A 24,095-nucleotide genomic window follows, 5' to 3' on the forward strand; every position below is an offset into this window, starting at 1 on the left:
ACTCTATTACTACTAAAATAGCTGTAACACGTAGACACTTGAAACAGACACTTATTACTACAGCAACATCTTCGGACTACTATTGAAACACTTAAAACAAGCACTTAACACTTTATGAAATGAAGAAATGACCAAAATAAAAGTTGGAGATCTTGACGAGTTATACAACTTTTATATTCATCACCTTTACAGCTGAAATCATTTAGTGGATGAAAATCAGGTTTGAAGTTGTCATTTTCTGAAATTCAAAATTTGAATTGTCCAAAATTAGTGACAAAGATAGATGACCAGAATAAAATGATAGAGCATGATTTTTAAAAAAATTAGGAAAAAACCCATCACATTTGGAGATAGTATGAGGGGGAAAAACAAGTTACAAGTTTCAACCACAGATTAAAAAGAGAAATCACACTTATTCATCATTGATCATCATGAACAATTGTGATTTTTTTTAATTTCTGGGTAAAATTTGTAACAAGTCTTTCTTCCTCATACTAACTCCAAATGCGATGATTTTCCCTAAAATTTTCTAAAATCATGGCCTATCAAGTTACTATGTTGATTTGGTCATTCTTTTCGTTCGACAAAGTTTGAGCAATTCAAATTTTCAAATTTAAAAAAAATGACAAATTCTAACAAGATTTTGAAACACCAAATGATTTGAGCTAAAAAAGTGGTGAATACCAAAGTTGTATAACTCATCAAGATCTACAACTTTTATTTTGGTCATTTCTTCATCTGACAAAGTGATAGTAAACATTGTTCACAAATCAACATGTCTCTCGTATAGTTTATGAAACTATGAGTGATATGTGGATTTGTGAACAATATTTACTAACACTTTGTTAAATGAAGAAATGATCAAAATAAAAGTTGTAGATAGTGATGCGTTTTCTAGTTGAAATCATTTAAGGTTTCAAAATCTTGTTTGAAGTTGCCATTTATTAAAATTTAAATTTTGAACTGTTCAAATTTATCAAATGAAAAGATGACCCAAATAAAAGTTGTAGATAGTGATGCGTTCAACAACTTTTATGTTCATGGCTTTCTTATTTGAAACCATTTAAGGTTTCCAAATCTTGTTTGAAGTTGCCATTTATTGAAATTCAAAATTTGAACTTTTCAAATTTTGTCAAATGAAAAGATGAGCAAAATATAAGTTGTACATCTTGATGAGTTCTACAACTTTGATGTTTACAAAATTTTTATTTGAGGTCATTTAGTGTCCTAAAATTCTATTAGTTGTTTTGAAATTCAAATTTTGAATTTTTAAAATATTGTTTTTTTAAAGAAGAAAATATAGAATTATATCTATATATATAATAAAATTGTTTACATATACATATATTTATATATATAGAATAATGAAAAAACTAATATATAAATTTACATTGTGTTCTTTATATATGAATGAATTACAGAATTAGTAATTAAAATAAATTGAAAAATATTTGTCGGGACGGCTAATTAGGAGCCGCCCCTACAAATCGATTTGTAGGGGCGGCTAACTCAGGAGCCGCCACTACAAATGACCTCTGGTATATAAACTAGAGCCTGTGGGTGGCCAAAATTTTTCTAAGTCTAGGCGCTATTCTTCCTCTATGTCGCCGGCAGCCTGCCAAAGTTTCTTTCGACGCCGCCGACGCCTCCTTGTCCCTGACCACTCCACCGCTGACACAGTCCACGAAGCCGCCGCACCGACGCCGCCACCCCATATTCGTGCCCTCGGGCCCCAGCCTCGGCAATCCCTATGCCGCCACGCGGCTAGGGTTTGAGAGCCTCCCGGCCGGCCAGCCCACCGTAGCCCCATCTCTGACCCCGACCTCCCCCGCTCCGACCGTCGGCTCGTCGATCTACAACCTTGATCTCTCCTGGCCACCTACACTAGGGTTTGAGGGCCCCGACCCACTGCGCCGCACTGTCGCCATCCCTTGGTGGCCGTGTGCACAGACGTCTGTGCACGCTCCCCATCTCCGACCTCTGCATCTGACGTGGGGGTCTTCTCCGACCTCGACATCCCTGCCCCGTGCTCGCTACCGCCGCCATCCCTTGCTTCGCCAGGTCTTCTATAGGTATGCGCCCCCCCAACCTCGCCTTTTCCTCCATTCCTGCTGCACTGACTGTCGATTTGGCTAAAATATCCTTGGAATCACTTGCGAGCTCGGCACTGGCTTCTGATTTTTCAGTATACATCACTGACAATAGATAAATGTGCATATATGTATATTCAGTTCCAGTGCATGACTACCTGATGAATTTCTTGAAAAAAATGAAGGCTAATTATCAGCTAGGTCGCGTGTTAAATGGATGTGTTTCTAGAGTTGTACTGGTGTCACGGATAGGGTGAAGCCTGAGTGAAGTGACCTTTTTTCATATAGCCTGAGTTGTAGTGATTATTAGCTAGGTCCCGTGTTAAATGGATGTGCTTCTATTATTTGGGGGAAGTGCGATCGTTCTTGGACCATGCATATTTATAGCCTGCAATTTTTGCTTACTGTTATTTGGGGCAAATTGTGTGCTTGAGGAAGGTTTGTTGCTCAATGATGATAAAGGGACGAAGTGAGATTGGTGTGACAGTTCAGACCATACTCTGGGCTTTAGTTGTGCTGTTGTTTCATTTTGATCATGTAGCAAATCTATCTTGATTTTATTCCATCTACTGTTGGCTATATTGCTTTGCCAGCTGTTTTATTTAGTTTTGTATAAAAACTGTTATAGTTCCTGTTGGAATATTAGCAATAAAATCTTGACCTTCAATTTGTAGAACTAAAACCTTAGATTATTGTCTTGGTTCTGTCACACTTATCTAGGATCTTGATTTGGCCATTTTAGCGTTGGATCGGTGTTAATTTGGAAACCCGCACTGAGAGCAACTTATTATGCATACAACACTTGTGGATATGTTTCTATTGTTTGCCTACCATTTTTTGAGCTTTAGAAGGCCGTTCCTAGACAGTTGCGAATATGAGCTCCATCAGAGGCGCAGTGCTCAACTACTCTGGAGGAGGAGTATGTTTTTGCTGTGGAGGACGCTTGTATTATAGTACATATTACTTAAAATGTGGATTTGGATACCAGCTTGGGGTTACAAGACTCCAAGCATCCTAGGTTCAAAGGGACGCTTGTATTGGTACTTGTGCATTTGGATACCAGCTGGTCGTAACGCATTATTTAAAATGTTTTGTTTAATAAATAAAATGGTTCCCAGCTTGGGGTTGAATCGGAGCTCAAATGTTGTGCCAGTGGGACCCCATGAAATAGAGCAAACGAACGATTTGCATACCAGGGAGGGGGGCTACATCTACATACATGCCCAGCTATCATGTGTGCAGCTGTGTTTGTGTTGCTGCTCCCCATTTGCCAACAGGGAGACAAGGCCCGGGCCTGGGACCAGGACCACGGACCTGGAGGGGACAGACAGGTTCACAGTTGGTCAGGTCCCATCCCAACTGCTAGTGAGAGAAACAATATCTAGTAGGATTTTTTTGTCCTTTTTGCCAATAGATAGAAAATCTCTACCCCTCATGTTAAAATTATTCCATGCGTAGTCCTAGCATTATTAATATGACTTATTAATAGAACAAAGTGGACCAGCACCATAAACATCCAAAATTTGTTTTGTTATATTTTTACTCCTTGGAATAAATACTGTAATAAATGATATGCAGATCTACTCTCTTCTCCTCTCTACTCTACTACTCCTACTCCTCTCTTCTCTTTTCTCCTCTCTACTCTACTACTCCTACTCCTCTCTACTATACTACTCTTTTCCTCTCTACTCTACTACTCCTACTCCTCTGTACTCTACTATTCTTCTCTCTATGTTTGTTAACAGTGAGCATATATATGTTTGTTAAGCAGCTGTTGCTTGGTGGATCTGCAGGGGTCTTTCAACCATGTGGCAGCAGTATGTTATATGGTCAGTATTATATATGTTCACTAGTTCATCAATTTTCTGCTAATAATGAGACCAATGCTGCTGTTTTTAGCTATTTTTGCCATCAGCTGCTGCTCTATGTTTGCTAAGTAGCTGTTGCTTTTTTTGCCAAATCTCCCCTCTCCTATCCTTTGTTTTGTTGATGATGAAATTGATCAAGTCCATATATTATATGGAATATGAGCTGATGATCAAGAACTTGTGAAGAACTTGGCATCATTATCAGCCGCCCCTACATTATCTTCTCCTCTCTTCTCTGTTATGATGCTTTGATGCTCCAAGTTCATGATCAAATGATGATTGACATGTTTCTGAGGCCTCTACTACCGCTACTACTCGTTTTTTATATATTGTTGTTTTATAGGACTAATTAGTTTTATAGACCTTTTTTATTTCTTATACCTTCTCACGTACCTAAAGCACACTTTCTTGCATCTATTAGAACAGAGCACGAAATAATGTCGTGGACAGCAGACAGTGCAACCCGATGCCCTGAGCATGATGAGCAGCCAACCTATGAAGAGCAAGCACTAGAGGACCAGCTTACTCAGGAGCAGTTCGATAGCGAGTTAGAAAATGATCTAGAAGTGATGCTTACTCAGGAGCAGTGTGACGAGGAGGAAGGGGGAGCAGAGGGAAGAGTAGGAGAGGCTGCTAAAGGCAAAGAAGAAGAGGATGATGATGATGAAGACGATGACGACGAGAACTTAGAAGAGGGATATGTAAGTCCCGAGGATCCTTTCCCATGTGAAGCCAGAAGGAGGCCAACGAAGGAAGATTTGGACAAGGATTTTGACCCAACCGAGGAGGTAGGGATACAACCTTAGCTTGCAAATTTTGCTAAAGCTTTGGCTGTGTTACCTCTGCTAACACTTTGACCTATCGTATATGCAGGTCCCTCCTGAAACTCAGAAAAGACGACGTTGATGTCCGTGACATCTCACCGGACAAGACGGAGTAGAGGAAAGGAGACCAGAGGCAGCAGCCACAGAGACGGACATTGAGGCCTCTGCTCCACAACCTCAAAACACAACCATGAACACGTCTACCAAGCCAAAAGACGAAACGAGGGGATAGAAAAGCAAACCAATATCTAGATAAGGCATGCTATGTGATAACCGAGATCGGGCCAGCAGGGGAGATCCTTGAGCCGAAGGAATTCAGAGGACGATTCCATAATGCGATCGGGGCCCTAGTAAGAGATAAATTGAACCCAGCAATCCCAAACTGGAAAGAGATACCAGAGAAGAAAAAGGATGAACTATGGGATAAGCAGTTGAAGCTCAATTTTTGATTTCCGGAGGGTAAACAAGAACTGATAAAAAAATGCTTTCAAGATCATGGGAGAGTCATTCCGATGTTGGCAGTTGGAGCTCAACAAGAGGTATATACAAAAGGGGTTAACTCCCTTCAACGAGTTTGGCAACATAACTCCTAGTCAATGGGAGGACCTCGTGGCTTAGAAGACTTCACCGGAGGCATTGGAGCTCAGTGCCCGAAACACCGAGCTGGCGAAGAGGAACAAACACAACCATCATCTAGGCCTTGGTGGCTACTATGCCAAGGAAGAGTAGTTTAGGAAGATGGACGAAGAGGCCGCAACTTCTGGGAATATCATTGTGAAGAATTTGAAGTACGCTCAACGCTCAAGGAATTGGATATATGCGAGGAGTACAGAATCATCCGGCGGTAATCTTAAGTTTGATAAGCCGGAGACCCAAGAGGCAGTATCAAGGATACTAAAATATGCTAAAGACAAGGAGAAGGGTTCATTCAATCCTTCTAGAGAGAGGGACGAGCTTAGCCTTGGCTTGGCAAACAACGAGCACACAGTCCGCACCAGGAGGCTAGGGAAATGACGACTTGGAAGCACGGATTCGAAGAGTACAGGCACATGTTCAAGAAACATGGTAGAGACCGGGAGGCTAATCTATAGCGTCGCTATAAGTCTATACCGACCGATAGGGTTTATAGCGACCGATAGTTAGACGCAAATATTTATACCGACTGATGATCTGTAACATGTTTTAGCGACCAATGGTTTGAGGATATCAAACTTTTTAGCAACCGATAATCTGTCGCTATGAACTGGCACAATTATATATTTAATTTCACATTGTACCATATAATTTTAGGCTTGTTTAACATCGATACAAGTTCACAGTACACATCAACCACATAATTGTATAAACAGATCTCATATATTCATTAAAATCAATATTTGTACAATTGTATTTTGGATAAATTCTACAAGGCACCTACCACAGAGGCACACAACCCATGAACTTCTAGAGTTCACTATACAGAACACCAAGTACCCTATCAATCCAGAAACTACATGCTAGAAACACATCTGAGCACTCCACACCTTTTAGACCATCTTCCATGAGAACTCTAAATAGCTTGTCGACACCATCAAGCATGCTAGCTGCTTTACTAGCACCTCCCAGAACTACATGCCTGAAATCCACATGCAATCCAATATAAGTATTCTAGTATTCAGCTAGGATCCAATAAGTAGACAGGTGCAGGTGCAGTAAGAAAAGTATTTATTTTCTTTTCTTATATTAAAGCCAACAGACCACAGATTGAAGAACAGACTAGTGCCATTTGAATATTAATTCTTGACCACCAACCATGAAGCCAAAACAGTTCTCTCTCAGCAAAGTGATGCAGATCTGAAGAACATTAATTCTAGGGCAAATAATATATCTCACCATATTCAGTTGAGGAGATGGCTCTAGTCTACCCCCATTTTAATTATGTACACTACTGATCCAAAAGGCTATTGTCATGAAACAATTTTAATGAAAAATCCAAAATATGGATCCTTTTTCCATCTAAATGAATCAAAGATTAGAGACATGACAGTGTCAACCTCAGTCTGACAGAGTCCCAAATTGGCAAGTAGAATTCACATCAGCAAGCATAAAAATGGATAGGTGCACATTCTGACAATGCACCATGTCAACTTGTGTACATTGCAGTAAATAAAGTAGCAGGAAGTAAGCACATCCTAAATTAAAGTACATAAAACAGCTTTGGTCTTTTGGTCTTTGCATAAAGGGTAAAGACTAACTTCTTTGGCAAATCAGCTGACGGAAAAGGCTTATCATATTCCAGTTCGTGATCAGCAAAACCTCCTTTCACACCTATCAATTGTCTATTTGATTATGAGAAAAATGAAGTTAAAGCCTTGTAATTCATTCGCCTCAGTGAATGGCAACAGTTTCAACAGGAATGATCATGACTTGATTTTGTCATCAATGGGGGACGACCACCATTTGGTTTTCTTATGGAATTCATTTCAGAGCATAAGGCAAACCAAGCACAAGTCAACACTGCACTTATTAAAGTCAAAATTTGAAACAGGTGGTGGATTCAGAAATGGAGTAACGACTTGTATCTGTGAATTGAAAATAATATGATAGTGCAACAAAATTTGCATGTTTTCTAAAAGAATGTAGGATGGCAATAGTTGACAAGTGATAGCAGCTGGCAAAACAGATACCTGATTTGTAAATGCAAAAGAGTTTCGTTGCCAATTTGACGAGGATTGTGGTTGTTCTAGAGCATAAACCTCGTTCATCCATCAGGTGTGCAATGGGGCGACAATGCTCTATTGTTGATGATCTGTTACTATTTCCTCTTCATCCTTCTTAAGTCTTCCGTCTTCCAACGATATCTGTGCCATAATACATCTCATATGAAAATTTAGCTAAGATACAATCAATATAATCACACTACCTGAGATCATGTGAAGATCAAAAACAACTGATAAGAGTAGCTAACTGTCATATGTTTGACACAGAAGCTTCTTGCGGTACACAATACAGGTTGTATATGAAGTTTATCATTAGCTACTCTTAGCCCCACAGATCATTTGTAACTGATGCTAATACCTCCAATTTGAAAAAGATACTATCATCAGCTGCATTACCTGAACTCAATGGGACAATGTGTTCATGAGAATCCCTTAAAAATTAAACACCTAAGAAAGTCTACTTCACAGTTCAATGAATCAGTTAAGACCTGAAATTCATATGTTCCATCAAGGCATTTTCTCAAGCACTCGGTGTGAAGCCAACATTTCCAAATTCGATCAAGGCATTTCAATTGTTGAGATAAAGTATACAATAGTGACAAAATGAAATATGGTCTGCCTTCACACAAAAACACATGCAGCCACACAGGTTCACTGCATCTACATGATGCTGAAAGGTGTCTGAATTCAGTACACCCTCAAGCCTGAAAATTATATGCAAATCTCTGCATGATACTATCATTACCGTTGAATTTGTGATTTACATCATGATTTTAATGGTTTGGCAATGGGATCAAAGCTGAGGGTTTTTTAAAGAAAAGAAAAATGTACTTTATTATTTTGGAATGACTTAAATTTGGACCCTACCTAACCATCATCAAACACAAATATCATCTATTCAGAAACACATATCTATATTTGAAGCAGATAGATTGGAGCAAATTAAGTGACCACAGCTACAGACAACTTGGTTCCATAGAATTCAGCAATTCCTTCTTTCGAATATCCAAATAACCACAGCTACCAATCACTCAGTTACTGTATTTTATACACCAACATAACCTTCTACAATTTCCTAAGAATAAAATCCCATTCTACTTTGTGCTTTATGTATTATAAGTTATGTTGACCTTGCAGTTTTCGCATAACAGGGATGCAGCAGAGAAGGAATCCTTGTGTTCAGTAGTATCATACAAAGGATTGAGTCCCTGAAAATACAAAACATTCATTCAGGTCATACAAGTTAACTAACAATTTTTTGTTTTCAGCAAAAACCATTTTCTCACGATTAGTTACCTATGTGACTGCAATTAGAAAGTCATAAGTATAATGAGGATTCAGATTATGAAATCGAAAAATAGCATAAGTAACATTTTACAAGTACACAAATTTGCAAAGTCCAATAAACAAGAATACTTAGTTTTCTGTTTAACAGAAAAATGTAAAATTAGGAACCCAGAAACAAAATACCTCCGCTGCTCGGCATCTAGATCAATTCTAGCAGCAGCAACTAGCCATAAAAAAAAGAAAACTGCACGGGGAAGACCATACCTGATGTGCATCCACTGTGGAAGGAACCTTTGCACTGCACTTTGCCTCTGGTCAGCCACCGCCCGTGCCAACCACGTCGAAGGCTGTAGCTGCGCCAACAACTAGAGGGCAGAGAGAGAAAAGCAGAGAGTCTTCAGATCCAGGAGGCCAGGGAGTTGCTTGAGTCCGAGCTTGCACGCCGCACCATCGAGGACACCATGGGCTGGTGGATCAAGGGTACCGTCGCCCGCGCTGCAGAGGAGTCCGCCACTGCTTGCACTGCAGAGATGGTCCTTGTCGCTGCGGCAGAAGAGGGGGGCAGATCTGGGGGTGAGGTGAGGATACGGTGCGACAGATCTGAGTTTGGGACATGGAAAGGAGAGAGAAGTGAAGGGGAAGAGTGCGTCGATGGATCTCAGCTCGTCACCTATTTGTTGGTCGCGGCTGGCCCTAGACCTCGAGCATGGCGGTCCCGAGCGCGGCCCCGAGGTGGCTACCACCCAGCAGCGGCCTCTTCGCGTGCCCCTCTAGCGGCTCCGAGCAGCGCCCCCCTCACGTGGCCCCAAGCAGAGACCCTGTCGAGCACGCAGCGTGGACGGCGACCCAGACGACCGCCGCGGTAGGGATGGTGGTCCCGGCAAGCTCACGCTGGTGGTGGAGAAGAACACCCGAGGCAACGACGAGCGGCATCTGGGTTGCTGAGTCCGTGAGGTGAGAGAGCGTGTGTGTGGCGGCGCTGTTGGGTTGGGTGGGTCACAGGTGGGTGCCGAAGATAGGGTTTGGTTTTTTTAGGGGTGGACCTGGTTTGTTACACTCTGACCTGTGGGCCATGTAATTTTCTGTGAGCGCGAGTGGGCTGGGCTGGACGCATCAAAATAAAAATAGGCTATAGCGACCGATAGTATGACTCTAATAAGTGTTTTTACCGACCAATCATCTGAAGTAAATAGCTAAATATTTGTAGCGACTGATGTACCGTCGGTACGGGTAAAAATAGCGACCGATGATAAGTTAGAAATTTATAGTGACCGATTATTGGATGTTAATATTACGTTTTAGCGACTGTTGTCCGACGCTATAGATTGGTTGTGGTATAGTGTGAGGAGGCCGTCACTAGCAAAGCCCACCAAACAGCAAAGAAGTATTCAAATGTTGATGCCATCAAATGGTCAAAGGATTGTCCAAAAATATATGAAAGAGGCAAGCTCTTCCTACCAAACCGGGACATCCAGCGCCTACCACTTGGAATGAGAAGGTTCCATGATTGGTACTTGCATGTTCTCCTAACGAGCATAGACCTCGTACAAGCATGCTTCCCCGCCGGCATATTTGGAAGCCCAACCGGGAAAATTATCTTTGACTTCACTGATATGCAGACATGCTTTCACCTCGGAGCAATGGAAATGAATCTACTTCGCACGTGGTGCCTATAAGTCCTTGCCCTTGCCATATGATATGAATGTAATCTTTGGATTTTGTTGTAACTAACCCATGTCATGATTTGTAGAATGCAAGTGCACATTGCAAAACAAATGCCAAGTGTGAAAGCCGGGTATACAGACCCTCAAGCTATAGCACAAACAAATTTTAATTACCCTAGACAGTGGAAACTAGATGCAAAAGAGCTAGCTGCTGGAAAGACCCTTCGGGAGAAAGAGGACATCCATGCCAAAAAACTAAGGCAAGAGTCCCTTAAGGTTTCGGCATACATTGCCCTGGCTTTTAAAAATCTCCAACAGCACTCTACTATATGGCTACCATACAACTTCGAGTAAGTTCAACTCTATACTTAAAGCTTTGTTCGATATATTTTATTCGATGTAAAAGAGCTTATCTAGTTCTACGATTAAATTCGTGCAGCAACCACTGGATTTGTATAGGCGTCGATGTCGGTAGGAGCATGGCATGGGTCTTTGATTCAATAGATAGGGACCCTGTGACATACAAAGACTTCATATCGATTCTCAAGATGTATACATATCGACAATCCTCATTAGCTTATATGTTTGTATACATACTTGTAACGTTCACTTTTGGATACTAACAAGTTGCATTTGCTAAAATAATTCGAACAGGGCATTCAGGTTCTATGTCAATAAACATTATGGAAGGCATGATCCAGTAAGGAAGGAAAGGCTAGCTATAAAAACACTATGTGCGGTAAGTGTAACTTACTTTAGTACTCCATCACATGGCTGTCAAAAGCATTACTTAACATTTCCATATGCAAAATACATAGTGCCCCAAGCAGAAGCCTGGGAGTGTACATTGTGGATACTACGTATGTTCTATGATGAGTAACACCGGTGTCTACAGGAGACACCCCTTAAGGGTAAGTTTGAACCTCTTCACCCGTAGTATAAAAACTTCACACATGATAAGAAATACTAAACTAAAACTTATTCTCTTGTAGTGGAAAGAAGTGAAAGAAATGAAAAGTGACCCATACAAGGATGACCAACTCTTAGAGCTAGTCGGCGACCTTTGCAACTTCATATTGGACTAGATTGTACACGTCAAAGGCACCTACCATGACCGAGATTCTAACTTAGGTAGAAATCCTCAGTACCAACACCTTCGTGAGACTGAAAGGCTAGCTCTAGGCCGTTGATAACAATGTGTATGGAATTTGACATTAGTCTTACCTTGTGGGACGGTTTGGACTTGTGGAACGAATTAGACTTTTGAATTATGTCTATTTAATGATGGATTGTATATATTCTTGTGCATTGGACTTGTAATGGTAGTTTATATAATGCTCTTGTGCTTGTGGTCAGATTTGAATTATATATATATATTCTGGTCGAATTTGAATTGTAAATTTGATTTTTTTTCGAAAAAATGTACTGTAGGGGCGGTTCTAGACTGAACCGCCTATACAAACAGGTATTATAGGGGTAGTTGGTACTACGGCTGCCCCTACAAATCGATTTGTAGGGGCGGCTGATAACACCAGCCGCCTCTATAAATCGATTTGTAAAGGCGGTCTCGGAACCGCCCCTACAAATGCATGATTTGTAGAGACGGTTTGGTAGGGGCGGCTGGCCGAGCCGCCTCTACAAAGCCTCACCAGCCGCCCCTAGAAATCATTCCTGTAATAGTGATTGGAACTGCTGGTTGTTCGCTGCTTTCAACTATATCCAATGGTATGTAAGGTTTACCTATCTCCATGCTATGTTCATAAAAAATTTACTGGTTCCAGATCAATATGGTGAAGTTGGGATCATTTTCAATCACAAAGTTTTTAGAACCGACTAAAATTCCACCGGAGTAGTATGTAGATTCTGTGAGAAACCGGGGGTGCTTTCCCCTCCATTTCTCTTGGGATCTCTGTAATTCCCTGTTCCAGTGGCTTAAAATAATGTGGTTGGACTTGATCTTGGCTTCATCATGCACTTACTGTTCATTTCTTTCCTTTTCCAGGTACCACATTTATTTGCTCTCATCTGGTGCTTTGTGTTTCATTTACAAATCCTTTGTGTCACGTCAAGTATGTTTTGGTTCCCTTCTCTACCTATTATTGATTGTTAATTCTTGTTTATATACACACTTGTTAGTATGCCATGGAGTCATTAGTACTGGTACTCCCTTTTTCTAACAATGGTTCTAGTATGACGGTAAACTTTCCTTTGAATAAATGGTTGCCGTAATTTTTCTAACAAATTATGATCACTATTGGATTAGTATAACACAATCTATTGTCACTCTTATTTCTAACAATACTTCTAGGCCTACCTACATATATAGATTCAAAGTTACTTTTTTCTGTAGATAAATACATGCACTGTACACCAAAAATGCTTTTTGTTTCAAACATAAATGCCTTCCATACCAATCTAAATTTCAAATATTTTGGCACACGTACCTAGCCTAGCTTTAACTTGTCCCTCCATTTTTGTTTCAACTTTTGGTGGTGTCATCCACTTGTATGTCAATACCTTGTGAATATTGGCAATATTTTCCTCGTTATAGTTGTATGTTGATCTCCCATCCTAGTGTTTAGCATGCATGAGCATATCAGATCCATAATCATGGTTGCGATAACATACAGTTCAACACTTAACATTTAATTTAACCATTCTATAAAATTTGAAGCACATGAACCAATGTCATTTTAAACTGACGTATTTTATTGTTTTGGCGCAATAATGTCCACCACCTCGTAGTTGCTATGCCCTTCTTTGTGTTTGGGTAGTGTTATCTCAAATCTGTTGCTCCTTAGGTTTAGAACCACCGTAGTAGTGTCCCACTGATTCTGATCCTTTATTTTCGACGGCTTGAAGCATAGGGACCATTACCTGTGTTGTTTTTGTTTACATCGTTAGTAATAATGTGCCAAAAAAACATAGACTAAATTTGAGTATGCTGAATATATGAACAAATTCATATATGAACAGACCATCTAACGATTGTGATTAGGGGTGGCCATGGGCGCCTTTAGATGGAGCTTCCCTCTATTTTCTCCGCTGCTGAAGAGACCCAAGGATCAACAAATGTGATGGCGAGCATGTGGCCAGTGCATTGCGTGATGCTTTCCCATCATTGCTTGAGGCATTATTAAAATTATTACCCCTTTCACTCATCACAACAGAGGTAGGCCCATGGATCATAGCTTTCTTCATCACACCAGTGCAATGCCAAATCCTCACAACTGTCGTGAGCCCACATATTTAATTTAGAGCCATGTTATGCTAAATCAGCAAGCAATTTTTTTTTTCATTTTGGTTTAGCATTTTTAGTGTTGTAATGATCTGCCATTGATGATGATGCCAATCCATGCTTTTGTACTAGAGGATTGGGCTTAAAGAGACTAATTTGTGTATTTTTAGATGACAGATTCTTAGTCAAAGACTACCTCGTGTGATAATGACTTCATTTAGCCCAGCAGTAATTTTTTCTTTGCACGCACACACCCATCCGCCGTTAACAGATGATCCAATGCACCTACGCTGATGGAAGCCTCTGGAAGCCGGCCTTATGACAAGCACATCTGCAATATCTCACATTTATCTCCTCCCTTTCTCTCCCCTGCCATGCGCTTGTCGACACCCCCTTGCCCTCCATCTCTGCCGTGGTGGAGGGCAAGGACGGGAGCGTATTGCGCGTCTATGGCTCCGACGGCAAGCTGCCCCATCGATCAGGTGGTGCATCCACGTCTCCCTCTTCTACAAGGCTGCGACGCCCTTCCACTTCATGCCCCCCCGAGCCGGCACCACTTAGTCGCCCCGTGCTCCACCTCTCCATTGTCAGCGTGGAGGTCTAAGGCACTGCCGCCGAGCTGCTGGGCCAGGTGGGTGCACGGTTCGAGTGCAAGCCTCGTGTCGTGCTGCAGGAGTAGCCTATGACTGCTTGCTATGCTTTTGTTACACTACTTTTACCATAATGAAATGCTGGAAGGTGACTGTTCTTTACTATACATACTTCTGCTCGGAAGATGAAACACATTTTCAACTACATAATCACATAGATAACCTTAAAAGCTAGTGGGCTCTCCTGTCGGAAGGTTACTGAACAAGACTCCTTATTTAGAAAATGAACAACGGCATTCACAATTCTGTTGGTCAATTGTTTCTTTCAGATTTTCAGTCAAACATTGCTTTTGTTTGGTTCTCAACTAGAATCTAGTAAATTGACTATCCCACATCCTAATGACTTCCCTCTTGTTTGCAGGGTCATGGTCCTATCGATGAATTCCCGTACATGGACTTGCCTCAACACTTCAACCCCTACAAAGCATTTTCTTCAACAGTTACAAGCAATTTAGTTCTGCTACTGAAGCAGTTTTAGTTAGCTCATTATCCAAAATGAAAATTGAATGCATGGTCAATAGAAGATATGAAGGGAACCAGTAAGAATCGAAACAGGAAGAAATCTTGGAATGGAGATACGAAGGGAAGAAACGTAGAAAATGCATTAATCTGACTTGAAATGCATGTTACTGTTCATTGAGTCCACACTCTTGCTTAATGTTGGATCTATGCGATTTTCTTGATCATCTTGGGTTCTATGGTTTTCTGGACGATACATGAGGTTTTCGAGATCCAAACTGGTGGGGAATACATGTTACCATGTGAAAGTTGAAAATGCTTACGGTAGAAGAAGATGGGCCGGTGAATCTACTTTTTTGTGGGCCTGGCTTGGGAGCTGCGCTCTTTTGGTGCACGTCGGTGCATTAAGCGCGTGGAGCTCTCCCGCCTCCGCTTCTTGCCATATATGGCAAGCGCGTTGGTTGATTTCCCAAAACAGAGTGTGCAGTCGGATGTTGGAATTCCTGCACAAAATTCTATATTTATTTATGTTTGCTAAATTAGTAACTTCTTTTATGGGGGACATTAAATGATTTTTAGGGGCTTTGGATTGTATTATTGTTGGAGTATATCTCAATAAATGAAAAACATTTATAGCCCAAAGAAATCAGATTTGGTTTTGATAGTGGAAACCTCTAAATAACCCCTGACGTCTTGTGTGTTGCCTACTTAGCCCCCAACCTACCAGACCAAGTGTTCAGCACATTATACTTTCCCACACCAATCATTTTACCCTTGGGCTCGTTTTGCTAACCGGTATTGTGTACGTGGACAGCTGCAGTGGCATTCTTGGCCACGCTAATTTTGGGTTGCCGGCCTGTGGCGCACACTCGGCCCCGACCACCTCACGCTCCTCCATGGGGAAGCCATCTTCCTTGAGGGCATGCACCGCGTCATGCCCGATGATGATGTCACACTCCTTGTGGAGCCTAGTAGGCACTCCGACAGAGTCTGAAGCCTTATGTCCCCGTAGCATTCGACGATAGTGAATCGACTTAGGTGGCACAGGATGGTGTCTCCAGCACCGCCCACCTGTTGGTGCTGCCGCCATGCCCACGGTCGTCATTCATCCTGCGGAGCTAGACGTTGAGCCTGTTCAATTCGCCACATCCACATGGAAGAGGTAGAGGATAGAGTCCCCCCCACCCCGGCAGTGGACAAGGTTGCCTGGGTATTGATCAAGCTCCGCACCCTCAGGGAGATCGGCATTGAAGAATCTCTTCTTGGCGATTTTGATCTAGTCCTAGGATGTATTGGGTCAACATATAGATCTTGTTGTAGGCGAGCACAATAGTGGGCAGGATATGGATCGTTGACTTATCGAGAAGACCAGTGGCTATGCAGCGGATGGCCCAGGAGCTGGACCGTAGGACACACACCAGCGCCACGACCTTATTGTTAGACTCCTAGGTGCAGACGCTGAAGCAGTAGCACAAGGCGCCGTCATCGTGGTTGGCTGAGAGAAGCATCGTCGGGGCATACTCCAAGAAGGTGGACGGCTGCGACGACCGCGGGAGCACCATGGCCTTGTCTATGTTAGGGTACAGCAGTGGGGAGCGCACAGCGAGACCAACACCTGCTGGTGAGCACGGCACTAACGACTGAGCTCCGGCATCCAAGGCGTAGAAGGATCTTGTCAAGGAGATCTCTGTTGGTGGGGGCGTGTTGCAACGATGGGAGCCCCGCTCAGTTAAAAACATTTCATGTAAAATATGATTTTTTTTTTCTATATACGCACCAGATTAAAAGTGTGGGATACATTTTCCTAGGTTTCGTTTGTCATGATTTATGTGAATTCCCTGCATATGTGTATTTTTATTTTTGCTAAATTAGTAACTTCTTTAATGGGGAACATTAAATGATTTTTAGGGGCTTTGGATTGTTCTATTGTGGGTGTATATCTCAATAAAAGAAAAACATCCATTCTTGGCCATAACCATCTTAGGTCATTGGCCTATGGTTGCGTACTAGGTTTTTTCTAAGTGTTGCTATGGACTAAGCACGTGTGTATCGCACATCCAGGACATATTAGTCAACCTAGGTGTCGGCACAAAAATATGCCAGGCACACGAGCAAGCTGAAAGGGTCCGCTCGATGGAGCTAGAGATCCGCCTGGCTTCAACGCAGGGATGATTGGTCCTGCGTACTCCTCCCGCGATGTGCCAGCCAATTTGACCCTGCAATTGACAAGGAGAGAAAGTGTATCAGTAATTTAAGGTGGAACATGCCGGTCTATGCCCAGACAGTTCCAAGTGTGCCGCTTCTGGAGCAGCCATACAGGAAGAGCGGCTGAATAGCCAATCCGCACAGAAATCAGCTGTTACGGACAAGAGTCGATAACTAGCTTATACCAGAGTTGCAGTGGAGGTCGACCGGATCGATGCAGCAGTACGAACAGAAGTATAAGCCATGATGGTACTTACAGACAAGCTGGAGGTCGGGCGGACGGATGCAGCCCTTCTCGCTGAAGAACTCGCTGAGATCTACTCTACTCCTACTCCTAAGGGGTGGTCGGAGCCAAAAAAGTAAGTAACTTGTATTTGATTGATTGTGTGTCCTTTACAATAGCCGGGGTCCAATATTTATATCTGGAACCTACGCATGAATCCTACTTAAGCACGACTCATTATAGTCTTTGGCACAAGAGAAAATATTCCTAATTTAAGATAACTTGGACCCTAATCTTTCCCTTTTTGTTGAGTCCAACATGTTTTTTCTTGATGCCAACCGCAACTTTTATCGTTATCTACTGGCGACATCTAAAGAGAGCCGATTCGAGTACTGCATTTGAATCAACTAATACCGACCTTTATGCAATCGATTCCTTGATGGCACGATCTTCGGAGCTTTAGAGTTCCTGCAATTCTTCTTCCCAAATTTTGGTGTAAACACATGCCCTCTAATTTTGGGATAAAAGTAATTTATTCCAAAATTATCATGATTGTACCCCCGATAGGTCCATGGTCACAAGTGGAGAATCTTGATCTGGGGTCTACTGTCTGTCACCGTCTTTGCCAGCTTATGAGCCCATGCTTCAAAACTTTACGAGAGCATCATTGCTTCACGGGCGCTTGGATCCATCTTTCAGGCTGACTATAAAACATCTATCTAACTCCGGTGAGAGCAATTCAACAACTCAGTTTATTGGCTTCGATATTCTCAAGAGCACGCAGCCGATGGCAACTCAAGTCCTCTAAGTCGTCTATCATAAGATTCTTGTAGACTTCGACTGACAAATCATTTTGCAATGTAACATGCCTCAATCTAGTTTGAACTTCCCAAGGAAGGACTGCATTATGGCCATACAAAAGTTCATAAGGTGACGTTTTAATCGATCCATGATAGGCCATCCTATATGCCAATAATGCCTCATTAAGTGTTGAATGCCACTTCCTTGGCTGCTCCTCAATCTTTTTCTTGATTAGCATAATCGTAATCTAATTGGACGCCTCTGCCTGCCCATTAGCCTGAGCATAGTAAGGAGAAGAATTTAGTAGCTTAATTCCCATACTGGCAGCAAAATCTCCGAACTCCTCTGATGTGAACATTGTCCCTTGATCGGTAGTGATAGTTTGAGGAATCCTAAAATGATACACAATATGCTCCTTGACAAAATCAACCATGTTCTTTGAGGTTCCGTCTTCAAAGGAATTGCCTCAACCCACTTAGTGAAGTAATCCGCTGCTACCAATATAAACTTATGCCGTTTACTTAAGGGCGGAAAAATCTAGCCAATTAAATCAATTCCCTAGCCTCGAAACGACCATGGTTTGATTATTAGATTCATAGCTGATGCAGGCAATTTATGGACATTACCAAAATGTTGACAGTCCTAGCACCCCTTATAATATTCAAAATAGTCTTCCAATATTGTTGGCCAAAAATATCTAGTTCTGCGAATAATCCATTTTATCTTATAAGCCCATTGATGAGCTCCACATATCCCTTCATGGACTTCGCCCATCAACACCTTAGCTTCCTCTTGATTTAAGTATTTGAGCAACAGCCCATCGACTATTTTGTAATATAGCTGATCATCCAGTAAAACATACTTAGTCGATTTATATCTTAGCTTTCTATCAACTTTCTGTGACGGATTCCTAAGGTAATTGGCTTTTTCAACTTTCCAATCATCATTCGAGGTTTCACTACTCAAGACTTCTTGAAACACTCGATAACCTAACGCACTTTGAGCTAAACGATTAGCCTCTTGATTTTGTGCTCTTAGAATATGTTGAAAAGAGACATGAAGAAATTCTTTGCGCAACCTTTGGCACTCATCATAGTATCCTCTCAGAGTATCTTCTTTGCACTCATATAGGCTGATCAACTTATTAATAATTAACTGTGAATCTCCAAATATTTTAATTACTTCAGCCTTTACTTCATGTAGAAGTTGAAGTCCCTTAAGAATAGCTTCATATTCTGCTTGGTTGTTGGTAATCATTGGTTCAGTTGGAAGAGCAAACTCAAAACTTGCCCCCCGAGGTGAAATAATAACAATACCAATGCCACCACCTTGCTTGCATGATGACCCATCAAAGAACAATGTCCATGGTACCGGCTCCACATAGGCAACAATTGGCTTATGATGCTGGGTGACAAAATTGGCTATTACTTGCCCTTTGACTGCTTTAGTCGATTCGTACCTCAAGTCAAATTCTGACAACGCAAGAATCCACTTTTCCACTCTCCCATTCAGTATTGGCATTGATAACATGTGCTTGATCACATCAGCCTTGGAAACAATCGTACACTCGACCGATAATAAGTAGTGTCGCAACTTAGTGCAAGAGAAATATAAGCACAAGCATAACATTTCGGTGGGAGAATATCTTATTTCTAGATCCACAAGTCTTCTACTCAGATAGAAAACAACATGCTCTTTTCCTTCAAACTCTTGCATCAAGGCCGATCCAATTGTTTTGTCATCGGCCAATATATACAACTTAAAAGGCTTACCCTGCCGAGGAGGGACTAGCACAGGTGGACATTTCATATATTCTTTTATCTCCTCAAACGCCTTTTGTTGTACATCACCCCACTTAAATTCTTGATCATTTTTCAACTTCAACAAGGGAGAAAACGACAGAACTCTTTCCGACAAATTTGAAATAAACCTTCTGATAAAATTAATCTTACCAAGCAAAGATTGTAGCTCTATTTTAGTAGTCGGGGGCACTGCCTCATCAATTGCTTTTATGCTTTTCTGACCAACTTCGATTTCTCTCTCATGGACCATGAAACCCAAGAATTGTCCAGCTGATACTCCAAAGGCTCACTTATTAGGATTCATCTTTAGACCATGTTTTCTTGTGCATTCTAGAGTCTCCCGTAAATCAGCTAGATGCTCCTCGTACCCCTTGGATTTTATCATCACATCATCAATGTAGATTTCAACAATCCTACCGATCAACTTATGAAAAATATAATTCATTACCCTCTGATAAGTTGCACCGGCATTCTTTAGACCGAAGGTCATCACAACCCACTCAAATAAACCGATTGCACTAGGGCACCTGAAAGCGGTCTTTGCTATGTCTTCCTTAGCCATGAAAATTTGGTTATATCCTACATTGTCGTCCATGAAGCTAATAACCTTGTGCCCGACTGCTGCGTCTACCAACATATCAGCTATTGGCATCGAATAACCATCTATGGGTGTGGCCTACTTCAGATCCATAAAATCGATGCAAACTCTTAACTTTCCATTCTTCTTATACGCAAGGACAACATTCGATATCCACTCTGCTTATCGGCACGGTCGGATAAACTTTGCTTCCAGCAACCTTTCAGTCTCTTTTTTTATATCATCAAGCACATTTGGGTTGAATCTCCTCGAAGCTTGTTTGAACGACCAATATCCAGGTTTGATTGGCAATTGATGTTCAACAATCGATCGGTCAAGACCAGGCATCTCATAGTATTCCAATGCAAAACAATCTTTAAATTCCTTTAATAAATCGACTAGCTCTTGCTTATACTCAGGATCCAACTTGGCACTTACATACGTCGGCCTAGGCCTATCTCCAGAACCAATATCTACCTCTTCTAATTCATTGGCCGACGTGAAGCTATGTCCTAGCTTGCCATCTGTACCATCTATTGGATTATCCATTAAAACAAATTTTCAAAGCCAACTGCTTGGATCGGCTGTTGGCTTTCATTATTGATTCTAATGAAGCCTCCTTCCCATAACTTGCTAGAAAAGCATTCAAAGTCTTCTAGCTCCCGAAAGACTGGATCAGGTGTTGCGATACTCAGACTCATCAGCGCAAACTAGCTCAACATCATCTCCATGCCATTGAATCAAACACTGATGCATGGTTGATGGCACACAACAGTTTGCATGAATCCAATCATGACCAAGGAGTAAACTGTATGACCCTTTTTCCATCGATGACGAAGAACGCGGGGAGCAGAGTCTTACTCCCAATTGTCAGTTCGACATTCATTGCCCCCCGGGTCTTAGATGCATTACCCTAAAGTCCTTAAGCATCATGATGGTCTCAATCAGATCTCCTGGTCCCTTACCAAGTTTACGAAAAGTGGTGTAAGGCATAAGATTGATAGAAGCACCTCCATCCACCAACATCTTATTCATTGGCTTCCCATCAACAAAACCTTTTACATATAAAGCCTTTAAGTGCCGATGCTTGACTAGTTTATCAAATATAGCCTGTTGTATAACTGTCAACTTGGCAACTATCTCCTCATACTCCAATTCATCAAAATCTGAGTAAACTTCTTGATCCGCTAGAGCTCTGAATTCTGACGACAACATAAAAGCCATTTGAATATTAGCCGATGGTTGCCTTCTATCGATTGTTTGCTTAGCACGCCACACTTGAGGTCTACCAGATGCTTGAGCCTATTCCAATTCTCTGTTCCTTAGCTATTGCACTCTTCTTTTTTGGCTTCTTGTCAGATCTCCTGGACACCATTGGCCTTCCTACCAAACATATTCTTCCTCATTACTTTCTTCTTCATAATCAGCCCAGTCTTGATCAACAACTCCTTTTCCAAGCCGATCATGAACACTTCTATTTTTTAAGCGCCGATCCATATTATTATGATGGTACACATCTTGAGCATGGATAGATCGGCGGTTGGCTTGAGATTGCCTAAACTCCCAATATTGTTCACTGCACACTGGACAGTTATTTCTGGTAGGCAATTTCAAACCTTCGTTCCAGCAATGTCTGAAGAAAGGACAATTCCAATGTGTTTCAGCTTGCTTTCTTTCATACTTTTCTTTTTCCTGTTGACGCTGGTATTCTTGCTCTTCTAACCAATGCTGATAATCCTTTTCCTTCTGTCACTACCATTTATTCAACTGAATTCGAGATGTAACATGCGGCTTTATTGTCCCATCCTTTGATGTTTCTCCCTGCTCATATCGGCTCTTTTATCGGTCATGACGCCTTCTAATTTCTCTGTATTCATCGGGCGATATTTGCGTCTTGGGATCGACTATTCCAGTTTCTCTTGATCTGGTTGATGTTAGGACCTTAGTCTTCCCTTTGAGCAGCCTAGCATCGACCATGTTCTGATCTCCTAGGAATGGATTATCATCAACTTTCATCTTCCGAGGCGTATCGAATTTGAGCCTTCCTTGGTGAATAGCCCTCTATATATGCTGCTGGAAAACTCTGCACTCATTAGTAGAATGAGATGTAGCGTTATGAAACTTGCAGAACTTCTTATTCTTCAACTGATCGGGAGGCAACATAACATGATTATCGGGCAACTTGATCTGCCCCTTCTCAAGCAAGAAATCAAAGAGCTTATCCGATATCGTGACGTCAAAGTCATAGCTCTTCTCGACTCCTCTTCCCTAAGGATTTGGCACCATTACCGTCTTCTTACCCCAATTCCATTCAGCCATGACAACCTCTTCTTCCTCATCGTCTTCATAGTTGTCATCGACTGAATATGGATTATAAGCTTCGGCCATTGTGGTACTTTTCTGGAATAGGGTATCTCTGCGCATACTCTAGAATTGGCTATTGAGCGCTGTCACTCGTTGAGCCAATTGACCCAAGTTTTCAAACTCTTATCCCAATAGCTTCTCTCTCTATGTTGGCAACATTCCTTGAACGGCCAAAGCAGCTAGCTGATCATCAGTCAAGTTTAATGAGAAGCACAAATTTCTAGTCTATCAGAACCTCTGAAGAAACTCGGTGCCCGATTCATTAGTTCTCTGCCTTATAGTTGTCAAATCGGTAATCTTCTTTTCCCCTGTCCCAATGTAAAAGTATGTATGAAACTTCTTCTCTAGGTCAGTCCAATTGACAATGGAGTTAACTAACAGTGATGAAAACTAAGTGAAGGCTAGCCCTGATAGGGAGAAGGAGAAGAAACGAACTCGATGAGCCTCTTCAATGGATGCTTTGCCCAACTGTGTAAGATACCGACTGACATGTTCTATTGTGCTTGTGTTGTCTTGGCTAGTGAACTTTGCAAACTCTGGGAGCCTATAAATTGTAGGAAGAGTGACCAAATCATACGAGAAGGTCTGCCCTTTTGGCTTCAAGTCGAACTGATTCTTTATCATCTCGTTCACTCTCAGCAACAACTCATCAGCATTTAAATTTGGATTTCTCCACACCTGCTGACCCATCTGTGGATTGAAATCCCATGTACCTTGATACCCTGGATTTAGAATCATGTGAAGGGTGTTGTAATCTATGCCATAATGATATCCCTGTAGAATCTCTATCTGCTGGGTCCTTTGCTAGTTTGCTGCTTGAACTCTCTGGTTATAGACATTAGGATCTATATCTCTACGGATCCTTTGAATTGATGGTGTTATTTTTTGAGCCGAGACGGTATGTGGCCTGATGTGCCAAAATTAGTCATCTAGCTCTGACCTTGCCCCACCGGCTGTTGCACATGCTGCACTGATGATCCAGGATTATACTGTATCTGATTCGTAGTAGCACCTTGAACTTGCTCAGATGAACTCTGAACTACCTGACATCATCATTACCAGCTAGTGCTGCTTCTTGATGGCTAGTACCGGCTTGATTAGTCCCATGAGTCATGGATGTGGGATGTTGCAATAAGCCGGTCCAACCTGATCAATTGGAAACCCATGAAACACCTCTTTCATGGTGTTGAGGAACGTGTTCAAGAAAACTTCATTATGGTTTGATATGGCATCATGAACAGATTTGTTCACAGCTTCCATGAAGAAACACCTGTCTTCAGCTTCATCTGCATCTGTCTGCCCATGCAACAGAACTCTGGGTAGTGGATATTTCTGAACAATTGT

General features: G+C 41.7%; 1 pseudogene; it reads right to left on the minus strand.

The window, feature by feature from the left end:
* Positions 1-24,095, minus strand: part of LOC136543220 (uncharacterized) — a 42,707-nt pseudogene that overhangs the window by 13,125 nt on the left and 5,487 nt on the right.

Source organism: Miscanthus floridulus, chromosome 3 (assembly GCF_019320115.1).
Source record: "Miscanthus floridulus cultivar M001 chromosome 3, ASM1932011v1, whole genome shotgun sequence".
Lineage (NCBI taxonomy): Eukaryota > Viridiplantae > Streptophyta > Magnoliopsida > Poales > Poaceae > Miscanthus > Miscanthus floridulus.